The sequence below is a fragment of the Electrona antarctica genome (assembly GCF_951216825.1).
Source record: "Electrona antarctica genome assembly, chromosome: 21".
In the NCBI taxonomy this organism is placed as follows: Eukaryota; Metazoa; Chordata; class Actinopteri; order Myctophiformes; family Myctophidae; genus Electrona; species Electrona antarctica.
In genome coordinates, this window is record NC_136802.1 from 35,070,900 (window position 1) to 35,077,692 (window position 6,793).

At 42.1% G+C, this 6,793-nt stretch overlaps 1 pseudogene across 1 annotated transcript; it reads left to right on the forward strand.

Moving 5' to 3' along the window:
* The first annotated feature begins 413 nt into the window (after positions 1-413).
* Positions 414-2,460, forward strand: LOC306913707 (nuclear factor 7, ovary-like; annotated as a pseudogene). The gene is made up of 2 exons (XR_013792479.1): positions 414-465; positions 910-2,460. The product of XR_013792479.1 is annotated as a nuclear factor 7, ovary-like (transcript).
* The last annotated feature ends 4,333 nt before the right edge of the window (positions 2,461-6,793 follow it).

Genomic DNA, 6,793 nt, shown 5'->3' on the forward strand with positions numbered 1-6,793 from the left:
TGACAGAGAAACAGGTATTGCACCCTTTTGTGTTTGTTTGTTTGTTTGTTTGTTGGTTTGTGTGCGTGCATGCGTGCGTGCGTGCGTGCGTGCGTGCGTGCGTGCGTCCATGCTTGCGTGTGAAACAGGGCGTTGCTGAAAAAGTGCTATACTGTAGTTCCTTGTTCAGTCACGAGAGTCAGTCAGACTTGACAGAACAACATTTTACATCATCACAATTATTGATCAGAATTACATTAATTTGATTTATCTTTCAGTCGATCAAGTAATAAACGGATCAATTGAACAGTCTACCAGATCAACTTCAAGACAGGCAGACAGGCAGGCAGGCAGGCAGACAGACAGACAGACAGACAGACAGACAGACAGACAGACAGACAGGCAGGCAGGCAGGCAGGCAGGCAGGCAGGCAGGCAGGCAGGCAGGCAGGAAGGACAGGTCTGGTAAAAGCTGCTTCAATCTGAGGTAAGAATACATAATCTGATACTTTATTAAACAACAGAACAACTAGGCCTAAAGTCTACTATTACATCTACTACAACACAACTATTACTACTTCTACTACTACCAGGCTACTGCAAAGAAACAGTTTTATTACTACCATAACTAATTCAACTAATAGTCCTACTGCTGTTAGCACTACTTAATTACTAATACTAGTATTGCTAATACTAGAAGTATAGTAGTTGTGTAATAATAATTCTCACTCCTAGGTTATAAACATCTCTAATAAACAACTCGGTGTAAAGCTGTAAAGTGCTTAGTGGACTTGATATTGTTCAACACACAAGCTGCCTCTGACACCATGACATGCAGTCGGGGGCGGGGCAGGTGGACTACTGTATAACTAGAAGAAGTAGCCTTACTGTTGCTACTATCAATTATTAATCATGTTGAATTGTCTTCCAGCTGTAACAGCCTCAGGGAACATTCCACGTCAGAAGAGTGTGACTGCAGACAACATGGCTTCTCGTTTGACTCGCCAAGAGGAGGAGCTCACCTGTCCTGTGTGCTGCGACATCTTTAAACATCCTGTTCTGCTGTCGTGCAGCCATAGCTTCTGCAAAGGCTGTCTGCAGCGATGGTGGACAGGAAGACCAACACATGAATGTCCTGTTTGTAAAACAACATCCTCCAGTAACAATCCTCCTACAAACTTGGTGTTAAAGAACCTGTGTGAGAATTTCTTGGAGAAGAGCTCGGAGGATCTCTGTGCCGAACACGGAGAGAAGCTCAGGCTCTTCTGTCGGGGCGATGAACAGCCGGCGTGTCTCGTGTGTCGTGATTCCGAAAAACACGCCGGACACAAGTTCTTACCTGTGGGCGAAGCGTCGGGGCGTTGCAGAGAGAAAGTCCAGGAATTACTGAAGCCTTTAAAGCAGAAACTGGCTGGTCTTTGATGAAGTTAAAACTAATTATGACCTAACAGAACATCACCTCAAGGTTCGGGCCCAGAACACAGAGACGCAGATTAAGGAACAGTTTAAGAAACTTCATCAGTTCCTACAAGAGGAAGAGGAGACCAGGATTGCCATTCTGATGGTTGAAGAGGCACAGAAGAGCCAGGGGATAAAGAAGAGGAGAGATGGGCTGAGCAAAGACATGGCGTCCCTCTCAGACGCAATCCAAGCCACCGAGGACCAGCTGCGAGCCGACGACCACGACGTCTCGTTCCTGCAGAACTACAAGACCACGATGGAAAGAGTCCAGCTCACCCTGCAGGACCCACCGCCGCTCTCGGGAGCGCTGATAGACGTCACCAAACACCTGGGAAACCTGGCCTTCAGAGTATGGGACAAGATGAAGGACATTGTCTCCTACACCCCGGTCATTCTGGATCCCAACACTGCCCGTACAAGGAACAGCGTGTCTGATGATCTGACCAGCATGAGACGTTTGAAATATGAAGAGAGGCTGCTGCTTCCTAACAACACGGAGAGGTTTGACTATTTAGACTATTTTGTTGTTTTGGCTTGGCCACCCTGATGATGTCCTGGGTTCTGAGGGCTTTAACTCAGGTGTTCACAGCTGGGAAGTTGAGGTTGGAGACAATACAAACTGGGATCTGGGTGTGTTAGCAGAGTCTCACCCAAGAAAGGGAGAAATCAGTGGTGAATACTGGAGGTTAGAGCTCTTTAAAGGTAAATACAGAGCATTCGGGAAAGTCACTGATATCACTGATCTCTCGTTGAAGCAGAAACCTCAGAGGATCAGAGTCCAGCTGGACTGGAACAGAGGAAAGCTGTCATTCTCTGATCCTGACACACACCTGCACACCTTCACACACACTTTCACCGAGAAGCTCTTTCCATCATTTAGAAATTTTTATGATGACAATGCTATGTCTCTGAAGGTGTTACCGGGGAAGATCCGTGTCACTCTGTATGACCACAGTTAGAATGTAAACCCTGTTAAACCATATGGGCTCTATGTTTGCCCATGCTAAACCCTTATCCCTAAACTACTTTTGTTTTTTTGCTCATTTTTTAACTATTTTGAAAAACATTTTTTAATAGTTAAAATAGCCAATCTACAAGTTCACAACTTGTCGATGTAGATTGGCAATTTTTTATTTAATATTTTTTATCCCACTATTGGTGTAACCCATTTTCACCCCTGTGTCAATTATCGAATGTGATCCTGGGCTCTACACACCCTCCGCCAACCTAGTCCCCATATATGGGGGACATGGGGAGAGCAACGGACTTGAACTCATGCTTCCTTCATGCCTGAGTGTCCAAGTTGCTCCTTTACACCTGACAGGGGGGAGTTTCCCTGGTTGGACGTAGCGCATGGAAGGAACACGTTATTCCAACCAGTTCCTTTCCCCTCCATCAGGCGCACCAGCTGGCCAGGGGGAGGCAGTTTAGAGACCAGGCTTACTGCATGTTTTTTGTGAGGGTACCTACCTACCCTAGGGGACACGGGGAGAACATGCAAACTCCACACAGAAAGGCCCTTTCGCCAACCCCACCTTGGGTATGGGCACTGATGATGCGGAGGAGGAGACACGCCGCCAGCACCCACAGCGTCCCCAGCGGGAATCGAACCCAGGACCTTCTAGCTGTGAGGGGACAGCACTAACAACTGTGCCACCGTGCCCCCCAGATTGGCAATTTTAACTATTCAAAAATGTTTTTCAAAATAGTAAAAAAAAAGAAAAAAAAAAAAAAAAAAAAAGGGCAAAGTTGTTTAGGGATAAGGGGTTTAGCATGGACGAAAATAGTGCCCATATATATTGATCCAGGCGTGATTACTGGTGCTCCATGGTGATAAGAACATTATTGATTAATGACAGGTTGTTTAAATTGAATTGACTATTATTTCTTTAATGTTTGAATGGATTTGACTATTAATTCTTTAATGTATCATTTGGTTTTGAATCACGTTGAGGACAGACGGAGAGATGGACTGACAGATTGAATGATTAACGATGACGTTTGTATTTTGTAGTGGCAAAAGAAAGACAGTCCGCACACTGCATTGTAGCTCCCAAGGTAATTTTATTTGGAGAATATATGTATTTGCATGCTGTTTTGTAGTGTACATGAATCAGTCAAATTCCAGTTATTTTGGTATTAGCGATTAGGTTTGAAGTCATTGATTATTATTGATCAACATGTTTAGTATTCTGTATCATTTTTATGATTCAATTATACAGTGACCCGTTTTGAAAATATGAGAATAAATAAGACTACATGAATCACAAAGCTCATGTTGTCCTGGTTTGACTTCCTTCTTTTTTGTGGGGTTGTGTTTTTGCTCTTGTAAGACCATCCGTTTTATTTGATTTTAATATTTATTTTCTTTGTATGATTATGTTGGTTTGTTGTTCCCTTTTCCCTGTGGAGCTATTAGGAGTTTAGTGTCTTGCTCCTGAAACCTTTAAAAACCTTTAAAATAAATGTTGTCTTTATTTTCTCTTGATCGATTCCAATAGATCAACTATCCCATGGCTCCCTAGGGTGACACGCAGTGGTGGAAAAGGTACTCACAATGTTTACTTAAGTAAAAGTATCAATACTGCAATATAGAAATACTCCATTACAAGTAAACGTTTACATGAGTAAAAGTACAAAAGTATTGGCATCTCATTATGCAGAATGTCCCATTTCAAATTTTCAAATGTATAAAAATCTTTTGAAAATGGCCGAAATGTATAGGCTGAAGTGGTTAATGTATGTTTTGTAATAATAATCAAAATCTACAAAGTAACTAGTAACAAAACTTTTCAAATAAATGTAGAGTAAAAGTACAATAATTGCCTCTGAAATGCAGTGGAGTAGAAGTAGAAGTACTGGAAATTGGAAAGACTCAAGTAAAGTACAAATACCTCAAGATTATACTTATAAATACAGTACAGTACTTTACACCACTGGTGACAAGGTACCCACTGTGAGAAACCCTGCAGTAAGACATGACATGAATAGGCCTGTCACAATTGTTACATAATCGCCTAATTGCAATCATTTGAGAATATTTTTGCATAATCGTAATTTTTTTCCATGTTGAAAAATATAGTCCAATCAATCAATCAAGTCATGCTGAGAAATAGAGTCTAGGGGCAGTATTATGCGTGTCTAAAGTACCAGGTCTTATTACTTAACTTAAGACCTGGAGGCGTGATCAATGCCATTTGGCTATTCTGAGTGGCCAAACAGCATTGACCACGCCTCCAGGTCTTAAGTTAAGTAATAAGACCTGGTACTTAAGACACGCATAATACTGCCCATGATATCTGTGGGCGTGATCACCATCTCAAGATCTCATCCAGGTTCTTCCTTTGAAAGTCTCCAATACGCTCGAGAGCCAGTAGGATCTGGCTGACTTTTGCTATTTGGAGTGTGTCCATATCTAGACTATAGTAATCCCTGTGGACGTCAATATTGTGGCCTAGTAGCGATGGGAACTTTCGTTCAGTAAAAAGATCCGTTCATTTCGGTCGTTCGGTTACTGCCGTAAGCTATAGGATCTCCGGCACAGACCCAGCATTCACTTGAACGAGTCGTTCGATCATGTTCCATACTCAAGCGGAACACCACGTGACGTACCTTGAGGGAATTCCGATCGTCCTTCCAGACTATGGGAATATCAATCTCTGCTAGTAGTAGCACTGTCTGCAGTTAGCATCGGACATTTGCGGTCGTAATAGCTAAAATTCATAAACAATTGTGAATTTCTGTTGCATATCTTAGTTACAATGAAACTGAATAGATGTGTTAAAGGTGTAGGGAAACGGAAATGGTGGGCCTTTTATTTTTAAGTTTCACCCTGAAATGCTGGCTCTGAAGTTTCTGGACCAATCAGAGCGTTGCATCCCTCCAGGCTATGGGGTCTCAAAGTCTGTGACTTCCTGCACGTGAATTTCGTTTGTAAACAAAGAGAAAGAGAGACAGGGGGAAAAGCCAGCAAAACAAGTAATAGTAATCTGGATGTCATCTTGAATGAGATTAAAAACGGAGTAGTTCTTTAATCAAAACCAGCTGTGGAATAGGACAACGAAGCATGGGAATAAAACTGGTGAGCTTCATTTTTATTGGCTTTTATTGATGTGTATCTCTACATGTTATCACGCAACACGTTTTCGTTTTCAGGAAGTAATTACAAAAATATTTGTATGGACTTTTGATATAAAAACACACAAAATGTGTCAATTATTTTTGGGCAGGTAGCTAGGTATACCCATATGATGACCACGGATATGGTCTAAAAGTGTGAAAAAACGTATTTTTCATTTCACTACGCCTTTAAAACCTTCTACTATTTTTGCCGCTTTACGGTATTCATAAAGTTCGCAGGGTTCATTATGTCATGAATAGTCTTCAGAGATGTCTCCTTTATTGCCACCTGTACGAGTCTTGCAATTTCCCTCAGCTTCTGTCGGACATGTTTGCTTTGGTCGGAATCTTTAGCCATACTCTCATTTGTCAAGTGGATGCCAAAATTGCGGAGTAGTGGATAATTTTTTGACATGACACGACTTTCCTGAATTGCTCCGAATCCAAACTGTTTTTCATTGTGCATATCTTGGTCAAAGTTGATCCCATGCCAAAGTGACAGCACTCGCCCAGCAGTCTGCCGTCACCCAGGCGGATGCGTGCACACGCCGATCTGCCCCAGCAGTACGACCTAGTCCACACTCTCACGGAGGAGACTGCCGAGGAGCAGCGCCGTCGTCTGGCCAGGGAACGCCAGAGGCGTTTCACCTTTCAGCATGCCAAAGGGAGAGGAAATGATTACCCCCACCTATATAACCCCCTTTTTTGTTCCCCAACCTGTACATATATTTTTTGCTATTTTTACCTTTTATGATGATTTGAATTTTGTCGTTATTTTTCATGTCATGATTATGAATTGAATACCCAGGACCTGAATGGAAACAAGACCACAAGGCCTTTTTTTTTCGGTGATCCCTTTGGACGTGTGTTTGATGATTACATTTCTGTTTGACTGTACCCTGTACTGATTACATTTCTGTTTGACTGTACCCTGTATGCTACTGATTACATTTCTGTTTGACTGTACCCTGTACTGATTACATTTCTGTTTGACTGTACCCTGTACTGATTACATTTCTGTTTGACTGTACCCTATACTGATTACATTTCTGTTTGACTGTACCCTGTACTGATTACATTTCTGTTTGACTGTACCCTGTACTGATTACATTTCTGTTTGACTGTACCCTGTACTGATTACATTTCTGTTTGACTGTACCCTATACTGATTACATTTCTGTTTGACTGTACCCTGTACTGATTACATTTCTGTTTGACTGTACCCTGTACTGATT